Genomic DNA, 15,547 nt, shown 5'->3' on the forward strand with positions numbered 1-15,547 from the left:
GAAAAAAAATTTCTTTTCTGGTTCATTATCCGATACAGGATAACATGTTGCGTTTCGTTACCACATCTTTTCACGTATCTCTCTAGTCTCCTAATTCTGGAGTGCTTCCTTAGTCTTGTCCTTTGCGACCTGGATGTTTTCGTAGCATTCAGTCATTTTGTAGAGTGTCCCTCAATTTGAGCTTGTCTCTTGCTGCTTCTCTGTTAGATTTAGGTTATGCATTTATGGCAGGAATGTCATCAAAGTGACACCGTATCCTCAGTATATCATGGTGGGAAGAAAATGACATTATGTCCCATCACAGGACACATTCACTCTGATCTCTGGCTAAGGTGATGTTTGCCAGGTTTCTTCACTGTAAGTTATTATTATTTTTTCATTTGTAATGAATAAGTATCCCGTGGGGCACTACCTTAAAATCGTGTTAATATCCTATTCCTCAACAAACTCTCAGCTTATTTTATCATCCTTGGTTGATTTTTTGCCTGAATAAAGTTTTACTACAATAGTTGCCAAATGTTGATTTTTCTAATTTCATCATTACGTCTGCATTTCTTAGATGTCTTTCTACTGAAAGGAAGTGCTTTGCATTTTCCCTCATGTATTTGCTTATTTATTCCTATCAGTAAGACCCATGGATTTCCATTTCACTTGATGGGTCATAATCCATAACATCCATTACATCATTATTTGTTCTGATGCTCAAATTACCCGATATTTGGCTAGTGGAGGCACGTTCAAAGCTGATTTCTGTGTGATTTTTGATGGGTCCCCTTAACTTTTGGAGAATTCCTTCCTCTGGGACAACAAGATGTTCCAGGTTCATCTGGTGCTTTGCCTGCCTCAGCCATTTCTCCAAAAAGTCCCAATTGCTGTGAGTGGAGAATGGTATTTAGAAACCAAGATCTGGGCACTGGGTGTGCGCATCGCATCTAAGCCATTCAGTGAACAGAGCCAAGCAATATATATGTGTTTATACATATACACACATACATACATCTATATCTATTTTTAAATCTATGTAAATATATTAAAAATTACGAATTCACACCAACAGTGTCTGTTCCAATACAGGACATATTTTAGCCTTTACCCTTTCCATTTTTAAAAAAATGTTCATTTATTTGAGAGAGAGAGAAAGAGGGAGTGCAAGTGGGAGAGGGGCAGAGAGAGAGGGAGACAGAGAATCCCAAGCAGGCTCTGCACTGCGAGCACAGAGTCTGACACGGGGCTCCGTCTCACGAATTGTGAGATCATGACCTGAGCCGAAATCGTAAGTCGGATGCTTAATCGACTGAGCCACCCAGGTGCCCCCTACCCTTTCCATATTTGTAACCACTTTTTAAACTGTAAAAAAGGTGGTTCCCCTTATCTGTTCATATCTTTCTTTATGTGCTTATTTTCCTTGTCTGCCAGCCATGTCCTGACCATGCCCTCCACTCTGGCCCTGCAGACCCCAGGAGTCTCACCAACCTCCTAGAGGCCCTGATGCTTCCTTGGCTCCAGCACTGTTGGCCCTGCCCCCCCCCCCCAATATAACAGTGGGTGCCATGCACTAAAAAGCATTTTTTAAAGTAAAGAAAAAAAAAGAAGGGGAAGACAAATGACAAATGTCATTTGCTACAGTCTGAGTGTGTTCCTCCAAATTTGTACATTGAAAGCCTAATGTTCAACGTGGTATTATGAGGTAGGGTCTTTGGGAGGTGATTAGATCATGAAGGTGGAGCCCTCATGAATGAGATTCATGTTCTCATAAAAGAGATGCCCGGGCCCCCTTCCCCCTCCTACTATTTGAGGACACAGTGAGAAGGCACTATCTGTGAAACAGGAAGTGGCCCTTCACAGACACCAAATCTGTTGGCACCATAATCTTGGGCGTTCAGCCCCCAGATCTGTGAGAAATTAATGTTTGTTGCTTATAAGCCACCCAGTATCTTTGTGATAGGAGCCCAAACAGGCTAAGATAACAGTCTTAAAACAAATAATAAATTGTCCAAAGTTCATTCCACACTCCATCACATCCTTTTGTAATTATTAATAGACTCATTTAATTAGATTTCATTGTTTGGAGGTGTAATGTTTCATATTTTTAACCCCAATGAATTATTGTACTATTTTAATAGCACTGTATATTTTTTAATTCAGATTCAAAGCAAGTAATACATATAACATCTTAAAACAACTTGTACTTCCCTTATAAAATGGAACAGCAAAATGCTGACTGTAAGAAATTCCATATCTTTTCGTCTTTCTCATCCTGATTTGTTTCCTTGGTTCTCCCCTAATGATTGGTACCAAGCCCCGTATCTCATGTTTTATATAAAAAAATGGTGATGAGGAGTATTGCAGGAGAAACAGCTTCCCCCACCCACACCCCTGAATTGGGAGGTGTGTGTGCATGTCAGTGTTGGTCAAGGGGTAACAAGGCAGAAAGATGATTTATCCACCTACCATCACCAGACAATAGACACTTAATCCACTGCTTCCCCTCTCCTTACTTTCAGGGTATATCCCAAGGGGCTGGCCTTATCTAGGAGATACCATAGATAATTGCTCCTGAGCAAAAGATATCCTCTAATGAAAAGAAAGGTCTACAAAAACTTCATGAAGAGCTTAAAAGCATACAAATAAATATATTATTATTTTTAATTTATTTATTTTGAGAGAGAGAGAGCACATGCACGTGACTGGGGGAGGGACAGAGAGAGAGAGAGGGAGAGAGAGAACCCCAAGCAGCCTCCGTGCTGTCAGCACAGAGCCCAACAGGGGACTTGATCTCATGAACCATAAGATCATGACCTGAGCCAAAATCAAGAGTTGGAAGCTTAAATGACTGAGCCACCCAGACACCCCAAACATATTATTATTATTTAACATAAAGAGGAGTGCATGCTGGGTATGTTGGCAACTGATTTCACTTTAACAGGGTATCAATGGGCATTTCCTCTTGTTTATCCTAAGGACAGGCACTGCTCCTCTGTGGGGCTTGTCACCTCCCAGCAGGGCTTACAGAGAATGAGTCACACCAGCTGGAGAGAGAAATGTTTGCAGCTTTCCATGCTTGCATAGCAATGGGAGAAGAAGAGCTATTTCCTTCCCCAGCTTGCTGTAAAAAGCCTTACTAAAATCTCATAAAGATTGGGGGTGTCTACAAGAATGCGAGACTGGCATTTGCTTCCTTGGTTGACTGACCACATAGGTGGCAGATTTGCCAATCTGCCCCCTATAATACCAGAGCAGAGGGGAAAAGAGTTGGTGAATGTTGGCCATATTCCTGGATGAGTATAAGCGATGGGCCCCTCACTTGCCCAAGGGCCTGAGAATTTGCCACAAGGTTGTAGCTACACTTCATGGAGGACGAGGAGAGGCACACATCGGAAAAACACAGCTGGAGACCCCCAGCCCAGAGTCAGTTGGTAAGCGCAGCTAAATATGGTGAGGGGCAGCGAAGGCTAGTTTGCTGCATGAGAATGAGGCCCTTGCCATTGGCCATGTGGAAGCTACCACGTGTCCACCCTAACCCCAAGACAATGGGCAGGAACAGCAGTTGTGGCCAACCAAGTGGAAGACTAGAGGCTGATGGGTTAAGGAAGAAGACATCTCTCCTTTGCACTTTTCCCTCCCGTCCTCCCACAAGCACACCCGAGGAACTAGCATCTCAAAAGAGGAGAAAGAGGTGACAGTCAGGCACTCCCCCTGCTCCATACAGTTTTAACCCTGTGCTGGGAAAGGAAGGAGATGATTTTAAATCATATTTGGGGGTGATGTTTTATAAACACAGGACTGGAGGAAGATTGTTTTAATAAGCCACAATGGCTGAAAATATATGCAATCTAGCCAAGTAGTCATTAAGGGAAGCACTACCCAACAGTAGAAGGGAGGTGGCCATCAAGCATAGTATAGTTGGTGACAATTTTTGCAAAATTCTTTAATGCTCATAAGCAAAAGAGCTGAGATTTCTCAACAAACTGTTTACATGGACATTGGTTAAAAATATTTCAGAGTGCTGTTCTGGCTTGCACAATTCTGCAAAAGAGTGTCCAGAGTTAATACAGATATCTGCTACGAGATGCAAAAACGCGTTACTAACCAAGTGCCACAGGAACGGACAGGAGGGAGAGATGACTTCCAACATGGAGCCTCCCCTGGGCTCTCCCGACAATAGGCAAGTTGCCAGATCGAACCTAGATGAACTGTCAGCTTCCTCTCACTTTGATCATGAGAGAAGGGAAATTCCTCAACTTCCTCCCCCCAAGTTCAACCCACTTCTGTACTTATTCTTTCCCCTACCCCTAAAATGCACTCCTTGCATCGAAGACTAGGACCTTACGTGTATTGGCTTTGGTTTGCTAGTTAGGATTGAAGGGGGGCAGAGGCTGGCTGTCTGGCTCTGTGGTTGAATGCTGTCCACTGCAGCCACTGAATGCATTTCGAATAATATAAACAAGCAGAGCTACAAGGTACACATTTTCATGTGTGCACCCTTGAACACCTTTTAAAATATTTTGGAAGGAGCGTGGCACTTAGAGTTTGACAAATTTGGAATAAAATTCTAACTCTGCCATTCCCTGGGAAAACCACTTTATTTCTTTGAGCCTCAGTGTCTTTACCCATGAAATAAGTGTCTTCACCCATGGGAAATAAGACCGAGGTAATATGATTACTGGGGAGCTTAAGTGAGATGATGTATTGAAATGCCTAGCATTGCCTGACACCTTGGGCACCTCAATAAGTGGGAGTTCCTTCCAGTCCTTCCTCACACCCAACATCTGGCCTGGTGATGGGCACAACAGAAGGTAGTCAGTAATTGTTTCCCAGCATGCGTCAATAACCCATTCCAGCTGGCTTCAGTGAGAAGGGGATTTATTGTAGGGACATGGGAGCATCTCATGGACTGGCTTCCCGCATGGGGCTCTTGGTTTGTGCTCCCCCATAATGGATGCTGGTACATGACTTTGTCTTGTGATGATGTTCACGCCTCTTGGATTGTACATAACTTAGCACTTCAGCTCCTGAAAGTTAGCTCAGGCAATGTTTCAGTTCTCTCATTTCAAATTTCCTGGAGGGGGCATCATTTTGCTCAGATTTCATCAGGATTTTCTCTCTGGTCCAGCCAGCCCTGGTCAAAGCTATAAGCATGGCTGCCTGGGCCTACATGGTCAGCCAGGCTGTGGGTGACAGAAAAGGGAATGTTTGGCCATGATAGAACCCCCATCTCCACTGCAATTGCTGTGACTGAATGGGATTCATTCTGTGCTCTATAACTAAGGAGACCTCTCAGAGGATGAATTTCCACAGCTCATACTGACTTTAAAGAAAACACCATGTATGCATTTTATAATCAGTTAAAATTGTTTACCTAAAAAACCCACTCATTTATTACTTACTATTTGCCAGGCACTGTCTCAAGTGTTCAACAAATATTAACTCATTCTTTTTAAAAAAATTTTTAATGTTCATTTATTATTGAGAGAGAGAGACAGAGACAGAATATGAGCAGGAGAGGGGCAGAACGAGAGGGAAACACAGAATCTGAAGCAGGCTCCAGGCCCTGAGCTGTCAGCCCTGAGCCCAATCTTGTGAACCACAAGATCATGAACTGAGCCGAAGTCGGATGCTTGACCAACTAACTGAGCCACCCAGGTGCCCTTAACTCATTTATTCTTATAACTGGTTGAAGAAAGGTACAGGGAATGACTCCGCATTTACAAATTTTACTAAAAGCACAGAAAGGCAGAGTAATTGGCTCAAGGACACACAGCTGTTTGGCAGTAGAGCCAAGGTTTGAACTCAGGCAGTGCGGTATGTGGAGTCCACACTCCAGACCACCATATGACGCTGCATCTCACGCTAAGATAGCCAGTAATCAAAGGCGTCAACCTAGGTACTTATGACCTAACAAAGTGAGGGCATTACAACATGTGACTCCTCCCCCCACCTCCCACCTCACCTCACTAAGTAGCTTCAGAGATAACCCACTGGAGACTGATACTCACCTCCCATCTGTCTTTTATCCTTGCCGGGGTCAGCAGGTATTGTAGGAGCCCTGATGCATACTTCATAATACCACGAAAGGGTTACATGTGCTAATGGTTCGGTTTTGCATTCATGTTTTTAAAACCTTTTCACCTCGATAACATTTTCCATTTTCTAACAACACTTTAAATTCCATTTCTATTACTTGAACATCAGGCACAATTATGCCATTTTGAGTTTCTTCTTTGCAATTAATGCAATCATATGACACATCACTAATGCCAACCAGGAGCCTTATCAAAAAATAGTATAAATTATCATATTTCTATATACATTTGCAAATGTCTTATCAACATTCCAATCCTGTATACATTTGTATTAAAAAACACTCTCTGTGTTGGATTTCTAGAACTGTTACTATCAACCGAACTAGATCAGTGTACATGACTGTCTCTGTCACAGAGGAAAACTCTGATTGAAATTGGCAACTTAAATCAGGTTACATGAGATTTCTTATCCAATCAGAGAAGGTCTTTGAGCTGTCAAAGTTGCTCATGAGACTATAAGACCATTCTTTAGCTATATATAGGTAAATATAGATGTAGGTCATCTACATATATAAATATATAGATGTATAATATCTATAAGGCCATTTTCTCGTATAAGTAGTAGTATACATCAATATATAGATATGTACAATGAACAATTTATAACTTCTGGTACTCAGTAATGAGAATATTGGGTCAATTCTTTAAAGAATAATCTGAGAAAGGCATTGTTCAAAAGTTGCCCAAGTACATCAGATCACTGGTTGTGCTTTGGTTTGATTTCTATAAAAATAGGTATATAATCATAGAATTTGTTCCAGAGAATCAGTGTAATTGTAATTTTAGGAAGTCACAATTCCTCTGCTTCAAATCTTCTGTCTGTTAAATAATTCAAAGACAAAACTATCTCCCTGTATACAAGATACCGTTTTGCAGAAAGTACCTCCTGCTCAGCCTTTGGAGTATAAATTCATGGGGAGGAATGGACAGTATTTCCCACTGTCTTCTTCTCCTCCTTCATCCAACTAAGGAAGGTAACAAGTGTCTCTAATTTTGAAGCCCTTCCTGTAGGCCATTGAGTTCTATTTAATTGTTGTAGAAAGGTACAGCAGAATGTGGGTTTTGCTGAGAAAATAAGAAGGGGGAAAAGAAAGAGGAGGAAGGTAAAAGAGAGGGGGCTCTGGGTCTCCTGGCTGTTCAAGTCATATTAGAATCATTTCTAGGGTTGTTACATGGCCTAGGATGTGCTGGGGCTCATGGATCAAGAAAGAGTTCCTGAGGGGCATTGAGCAAGTGTCCTGGAACACTGGTCAGGTGAGTGGATCCACTCAGGAGCGCTTACTGGGAATTCTGTCCCATTATGTGAGTAGGTATATTGCTGTTCCTGTATAGGTCTTTGTCTACTACTATTCTAGTCATAGTAATATAAGTCCTTACATTTCAGGATACCACTGGATAATTTCCTAGTTATACAATAGCAGGTACTCCAGGCAAGGTCAGCTTCACGAATGTGCCACCTGTGCGGTTGAACAGGACCCCCAACTCAGAAAGGTCCTATGCTTGGCTTAATGCTCTGCTGTTGCTATCTTGAATTTCTTAATAGTTTTTTCTTTGAACTTCTGTTTTGTAAATGAAGTCCAGTGGGACAATGGAGCATGTTTGTGAGCAGAGGAGATAGCGCCATATGCATGTCCACTGTTCCTTGATGCCCCGTTCACATACAGAATTCACAAAGTTCCATAAGCATAGAGCTCCTGTGGACGCATGATGCATAGGAGTTCCACAAGGCTCAAAAGAGAGTACAAGGTAAGAGCATTACGTCTATGACTGAATAAATGGGGATGCTGACATCCTGGAGAGGCCACTCTTTTCTTTTTGAACCGCAACTTACCTCCAACGTGGAAAGAAGGAAATGCTGTTCTAAGAAACTCCAAGGAACACAATAATAGTCTTTCTTAACCATGTTACTTCTTCATATTAGCCAACTACTTACGCTGGGAAAGATGACATCGAAGGAAAGAAAAAGCTAGGGCAACCCATAGTTCTTTTTCCTCTCAGTCCTTCCAGACTCATCAGCTAAAGACAGAAAGTGCTGGTAGAATGTGCATGTATTAAACAACGAGTAAAATAAAGGGTTGACGTTTTGTACAGCATTTTCACTCTTCTGGTAAGGATGAAATACATATGTATGTACGAGTTAGGAAATATAAATTGTGTCATTTCAGTGATTCCTCATACAAGTTAAATGTTCTTATATTTGCATTTAAAAGTGGAATCGCATGATATAAAGATGAACGGTAAAATTCATGCCAGTAATTTGAAATTGTAATTTTTCTTTGCTTAGAATGATCTTAAATAACAAATGAAAAACATCATAACAAGTCAAGGGAACAAGGCCGTAGAAGAAAAAGCTTGTAATTTAGTATCTTTAACAGTGTTTTCATTTTGACCTGTAAATGATGTAGCCGTACCTGATCCCGGGGTCCCTCCCAAGGCACTCAGTGGGTTGGGACATGAGTACTGGTATTTGGGGTACAGCCTGGCATTCCAGGGATGTCCAGGCTGGGGTCAGCAGGAACTAGACATGAGCCCCAGCCCCAAAGCCAAAGCTTCCTGACCTTCATTTTCTGACCTAGACTCACAGTCAGCCCCCTGCAGCCTTTAGTCTTGGCCTTGTGCACAAACTCTTTCTTTCATTAACCTCTGCTCCATATTGATTTCTTATCCTCTACAGAACAAACCTGAGGTTTTGCCCTGACTGCTCCTAAATCCATTTTTTACTTTGCAGACCAAGTTTTAGCATCAAACTCTCATCTCCACCAGCCTCCAAGACTAGCCTGTTACTAGTTTGGGTTTCACTCACTTCCTGCCTCTCCTATGATTTTCTCATTGCTAGCCTGGAGAGACCCTCGATTTCTCTCTCTACTGATAGCCTTTTCTTCTCAAATCATGGATGGTAGTGGTAGTGGTTATTGGAGTGGTATAGGGGATATTGGATGAAAACACTGTATTTTGGTTTCCTGGAGTCATTCTCCTTGGCACAGTCTTTGATGAGCTTTATTTGCTGGGAGAATTGCCTGTTTTACCCCTTGAACATCTCCTAAGTCTGCTATACTTTAATTTACAAATGGGTGTTCATTGGCTGTTTCTACTGTGAAGTGAGCAAAGCTTAGAGGCAAATCAAGTCAAGGAGTTCAAAAGAAATAAATGAATAAACCCATGAAAAAACACTTTATGGTAAGCATGGAAGTGTCATGCTATTAAAGCTAGTGTTAAGTTAAATATATAAATGGTATCATGTGTCTATTGCGTCAAATCTTATTAATCAAAAACATAATTAAATCTAATGAGCATTAGTAGGGTATTCTCCTTTTATGCAAATAAATTGCTCTTTGTATAAGTATCTCCCAGGGTAGAAAATATTCATTTATGGTCCATTATAATAGTTGAGAGCATGGTGTCAGGACTTGAAACCCTGGGTCCTGAACCTGGCTGTGACACTTACTAACTTAGTTCCATGCCCTGCATATAGTAATTACTTGATAAATATAAACTGTCCCCATTATTATTACTACATACAGGATGAACAAGAAAACAGAACTCTGAGATTTTTTTTAAGTAATCTCTGCACCCAATGTGGGGTTCAAACTCATGACCTCGAGATCAAGAGTCACATGCTCGACCCACTGAGCCAGCCAGGTGCCCCTGAAAAAGATATTTTTTAAGTAATGGAAAGGCTTTGGGAGATTAAGAAGAGGAAAACAATAAAGTAAAAGGGAAGAAATAGATGTATTTCTATTTGCTTTTTGAAATTCACAAGTAATTTCAATTATTTAGAGTATTTAGAGTACTTTTCCTTGGCCATACAGAGGGTGCTATCACATTCACTGAGCATCTCATTCCATGGAGATTATAATTACTATCAATTTAGTATTAAACCAGTCAAATGAGCCTGAACCAGCAACCATACATTGCTTTTCAATGTCTTCATGTTCAAAAAAAAAAGAAAGGAAAAAAAAGCTCCCTAATTTATGGTAATCTAATATGTGCATAGTGCTTCCAATACTCTACTAAATCAGTGCAGTCAAAACCCAAAAATTTCAAGCATTCTCAGACATAAGTTGCATCAGCCAGCCTAGGGCACTGGTTGAAAGGTGGAGGAGGGGGGGAAAGAAAAAGAAGAGAATGCCTTATAATAGGGGACTATTCTTTCTTTTGTCATATTTTGGTTCCTTTAAACTTGTTCAGTTGCATTTAAGTCCCCAAGAGCCACAAAAATTATGTCGAACAATAGCAGGGATTTGTGAAAAGATTCCTTAGATAACATTTGAAAAACACAAGCAGCCCTTGAACCTTTTTGCATCCAGTCCATCTGACGGGCTTTGTGAGCTGCAGCCACCTGCAAGAGTTCTAAAATAGATGCTTTCATAAAACAGAGAGTTCTCAGAATTGATGTGTTAATATCATTCTCTTAATTACTTGACATCTGACCTAAGTAGCGGTAACAAGATGATTTGGGCCAAAGCGAAAAGAAGAGTTGAGGCCGTCATTCACGTATTTTTGGTCACACACACACACACACACACACGCGCGCGCGCGCGCACGCACACACAGACACACACACAGACACACACAAAATACAGCTAGTGAGAAAAAAACATTGTATGGGATCATTTAGGCAGCTTGTCTACCCAGCTGAAGGTCACTAAATAATTGCTTAATCCACCACTTCACTTTTCCTATGTCTACAAAGCTTAGGTTTTCAATAATACAAAGAGTTTACTTACCATGTGAGGGTTGGGGGGAGAGGACGGTTTGGGTAAGGGGTGTGGAATCTTCAAAGGAAAATGTATATTATAGTGATTTTGTTTGTGAAGACTTTTCAAAGCATGAAACAAAACATATAGAAATAAATATTGGTTTAAAAAAAAAACTTAGAAGCCCTGAGGGGGGAGAAAACTCCAAATAATGGAAACTTCATTAAAAGATAGAAATTATAGGTCTGAAATTCAAGTTAAATCAGTAACTTCTACTAATCAAACCAAGACTCCCTGTGTGGGTCACATCCCAGCCCATCTGCTTACTTCCCAGCCCAATACAAGGTTTTATTTTCTATTTGTCTTTCTCTTTTTTCAAACTGTCAACACTGCAAAGCCATACAGCTGTGGGTAAAGCAGCTGTGTGATATTCTGCCTCCCACATCGTCAACCAAATTGTCTGCTCAGTTTTTCTTTATTACTGGTACTGATGGGATAGAATGCCAAGAGCTGAGGGCTGATTTATGTCAACTAACTCTGGCTTATCAGGTATCTCTCTCTTTGGCACCTCTTTTTGTTAATCTTTCCTTCAGCCTTTATTCTTCCAGCCTTTTTTTCTCTGCCTCTTTTTTCATTATAGAAAGAGCGTGTCCGTGATACCATTTTGATTCCTGATTATTTCCTTAATAAGTAGCCATAAGCATAACCAGGCACTTAAAAGTTCCCCTTCTCTTTCTGGATAGTTGTATAGTACCAGTGTGGAAGAATCACGCTTCATTTAGCTATTTTCATACTTAACCATAAACAACTGCATGATGAATATCTATACATAAATCTCTATCTTCGTTTCTGATTCTTTTCATCCGGATGCCCAGAAGCAGCATTGCTGGATAAAAGGCTATGAGCTTTTTAAAGGTTTTTGATGCATAATGCCAAATTGCTTTCCTTTCTGGATCCATGAGCGTAGGAGAGTCTAAAGTCATTTTTAGTACATCCCACATGGGAGAGAAATGTGTTTTCTTTCTCTCTCCTCGGTGTAACGTGCGGGCCATGTTAGACCTCAGAGCAGTGTTGGCCAACTGGACCTGGCATGAGCATTCCTCAGGGTGCTGGCTACCGATATGGGTGTCTGGTGCCCTCACCTCGGGATTGTGATGCAGTAGCTGTGGGCTGGTCTCTGGACTCTGACTTGGCATGCTCGCAGGCTGCCTGGGGGCATACCTATAGCAGAGAAGTGGAAGAGGCATTCATTCCCTTAGAGTCAGGTGAGCAGAGTGGGCTGAAGAATAGCAAATGGTAGGAGGCACTTAGGCTTGTGCCTTCTAGGTAGAAACACAGAGGATAAAATGTTGGGATCTTGCCTTTTTCAGGGATCACAAAACTGGACCCAAAGAGACAGTGGGAGGGAGAATGGGTGTGATGAGGAGTGAGGTAATGTTGAAGGTAGGCGTTCAAGAAGAGCACGGTCAGTGTGAACACTTTGGGAAGGCTTCCCAGTGAGGTCGAGCTGAGCTAAGGATCATTCTCCAGTTGTTGAGTGTTCATACATTTGAAATGTCTCCAGTTATACTGCAAATTCTTGTTTGGGGCAGAAACTGTGTATGTGTGCATGTGCATATATATACATGTGTGCATATGTCCATATATGTACACACACCTATATGTACACTTGACCCTAAAATCTCATGTGTGCAAATTGTATGATTTCATTAGATAGGAAATGTGTGAATACATTCCTCCTATTAAAATCTTAAAGCATTGCAGGTAAGTCTGAAGTTATCTTTAACTCTCATTACCCAGTGCACACCTCCCACCCCCCGAGCTAACCATCGCCATCAGCTTGGTATATGTGTACTTCCATAACTTTCCCTGTACACTTACGTACCTATGTATGCCTGTATAAAATATATAGAATTGTCATAAGTGTGAGCACATTGTTTTGCAGCTTGCCTTGGGGAGAGGAAGCAGCATTTTGGTCCATTCTAACTTCATTTTAGAGTGGGCTGGATTTCAAATTAATTTTTAACTTGCACAATTAATATGAGTACGGTCTCCTCGTAAATAAATAAAAAAGAAAGGAATTGCAAATAAAGCTAAAATTTCCTTTGTCTGCCTCCTCAATCCTCCTTCCCTCTTCTCCTTTCCAGAGGTAAATCCTGTCATCATTTTTGAGGGGAGGGCATCCCTGGTAATGACTGTATTTTATTTCTTCTCTGTATCTCCATTAATTTCTCAACATCTAACTGCAGCTGGTGCACTTGTAGAGCCTTAGAACCATAAGAATATTTTATAGATTGTCTAGTCCAGCCTTTCACGTATGGATGCAGATATAGATCAGATGCCTGGGCCTTGGTTTTTGCCACCCTTAGCTAGTGTGCACCTCACTTTATCAATCTGTGTTACTTCTAGTAATTTCTGCGTATGTGGTTGAAATCGAAAGCCTCTTTAGGAGCGACTTCATTCCTGAAGAATCTGTGCCATTCTCTTTTACCACGATGTAGGCTTTGGGGAGGAAAGGCTCTGGGGAGGCCGAGCTTATAAGGAGCTACACTTCCTGTTACTTTAAGCAACTGAGAACACCAGGAAGAGCATGGTCCTTTGGTTTGGCTCCGGCTACCATGGGCAAGAGGGGCCTTGGCCCAGACTGTCTGAATCCCTCAGTGGGGCAAGATTTTCATTTTGAGGCCAAGCATTTGGAGACTGGCTTCCACCTTTCGGCTCTCTAATGATGCCAGAGGCAGAAAGGACACAGCTTGACTCTCGAATTCCAGCGTTCGTCCATTTCAGGGATGAGCAGAAAGAAAAAAAAGAGAAAAGAAAGAAAAGAAAAAGCCCTTCGGCTCACAAAGTAAGAATCTTTGAAATGAAAGTTCTGCAGAGAGTAAATATGAAGCGCCACAATGCCATCTCTGGAGCCACATTTCAGAGCACAAGGGCAATTCCACTATGTAACGGAAGGTTGAGAGATTTCATGTTCCTTAATTAAAACATATCTCGGGAGCCAGTGGGAGGCACCTGCACAGCCCCTACCTGAAGATGCCGATTTACAGAAAAACTTCCAGCCGTGGGATTCATACAAGGGACACGCTGGCAATTGTGAGTTTCTTTTCAAATCGGCCTCTGTCTGTCATACCTATGTAGTTACAAAATCAAAAGGGATAATAAAGTTCAATTGTATATTCACAGTTTGATATTTCTATTGACAGGTCTCACACAAAAAACACCATTTCAGGAAACTCTGATTCTGTATCCCTCTATGAAAGGCACTGAAAGGCTCTCCCGGGTTGCACGTCCCCACCCAACAATCCCTCTAAATCTGAACCTATAAAGTGGCCCCATCAAGGTTCAAAGGTGTCAAATTGGGCCTCCTCTCCCCAGGTTCTGTTTGTGATTTTAAAATATCTCTCTGATGGTGAGGGAAAAAGGAAACCACCCAGACCAAACCACAACTGAGTTGAAATCCCAGCTCCTCAGCAGAGAAGAGCAGTTAACCCAAGCGTCACCACATCGCAGAGGGGGACTGGAACGCCGCCCGCACTGAGGCCTCAGACAGATCCAGACGAACCTTGTGTCTGCCCTGCTGCCCTCTCCTCACCCACGAGAGTCCCTATCAACTCCTAATGGTTCTCGTGTTTTAAAAATGTCAGTATATTTCACTCCTATGGAAATACCCTTCAAGGCCCACTAGAAAACCAACATGCAGGTGCCTGTAATTTTTAGAGAAGATTTTTCTTGGAAAATAGGGGGGTGTGTTTGGCTGGATTCAAAACCAGCAAGTCTGTTCTTGTTATAGTGTATGGGACCAGGCTTATGCAAGAGCAGAGCACATCTGAATGCAAAAATTAAATGGAGGAATGGGAGGGGGGAACAGGTGCTCTTTTATAAAGGCTAAATTCCATATTTACCAAACTGATTTGCATGAGGCATATTTTCAATGAAAATATTGCTACTCATTTTGCTGCATTTGTGCAACAGAAACATAAGGATGGAGCAGAAGAGGGGTGGGTTCTCAAGCTGTCTTCTTGTACCTACCCTTTAGCCGACAGTTAAGTGGCACATTTGGGAGATTAACAATTAGAACCTCTGGCTTCCCCCTGCCAAGTTAGCATTACTTTGGGTTTCCTCTAACCCACAATACGGCCTCTGAGTCAAGAGTTAGATGAGAGTTCAGAAGGGATGGTGAGAGGTCATTCGCTCCATTGGGTGTCACCAAGTGAGAATACCTAGATTATCTCAAGAGAAGGATTTTATTTTGTCAAGTTGATTCCACGCCTTCTCTTAGGAATCCAAGCCAGTGTTAAGTCTTATCACCAAGAATGTCTTCCTCCTATTTCAAACATTTTACTTATGCTTTACTTCCTCTTCATGTAAACCCAAAATGGAAAAGTGCTGTTGGCTACATAGATTATCTCATTTACATTCTTTTTTTTTTTTTTAAGATTTTATTGTTAAGTAATCTCTACACACAACGTGGGGCTCGAACTCACAACCCCATGATCAAGAGTCACATGCTCCACCTACTGAACCAGGTAGGCGCCCCCTCATTTACATTTTTAAATCAATCCTATGACATACATACTATTACTTCCCCACTTTACAGATAAAGAAACTGAGGCAGAGAGCAGTGAAGAAACGGGCCCTAGGTCACTCAGCTGATACGTGGTAGACCCAAAATTGTAATCTAGGCATTTGACTCCAGAGTCTATATTCACTTCACCACCACAAGTTGCTACCTGTCAGTTTCAGATGTGGTCGGTTGCAAATGGA

The 15,547-nt window shown here is 41.6% G+C and overlaps 1 long non-coding RNA gene across 1 annotated transcript; it reads left to right on the forward strand.

Moving 5' to 3' along the window:
* Nucleotides 1-5,548: 5,548 nt before the first annotated feature.
* LOC109502736 lies at nt 5,549-13,963 on the forward strand. The gene is made up of 3 exons (XR_002161558.3): nt 5,549-6,032; nt 7,247-7,337; nt 13,190-13,963. It is a non-coding gene; the product is annotated as an uncharacterized LOC109502736 (long non-coding RNA).
* The last annotated feature ends 1,584 nt before the right edge of the window (nt 13,964-15,547 follow it).

This window comes from Felis catus, chromosome C1 (assembly GCF_018350175.1).
Source record: "Felis catus isolate Fca126 chromosome C1, F.catus_Fca126_mat1.0, whole genome shotgun sequence".
Classification (NCBI taxonomy): Eukaryota; Metazoa; Chordata; class Mammalia; order Carnivora; family Felidae; genus Felis; species Felis catus.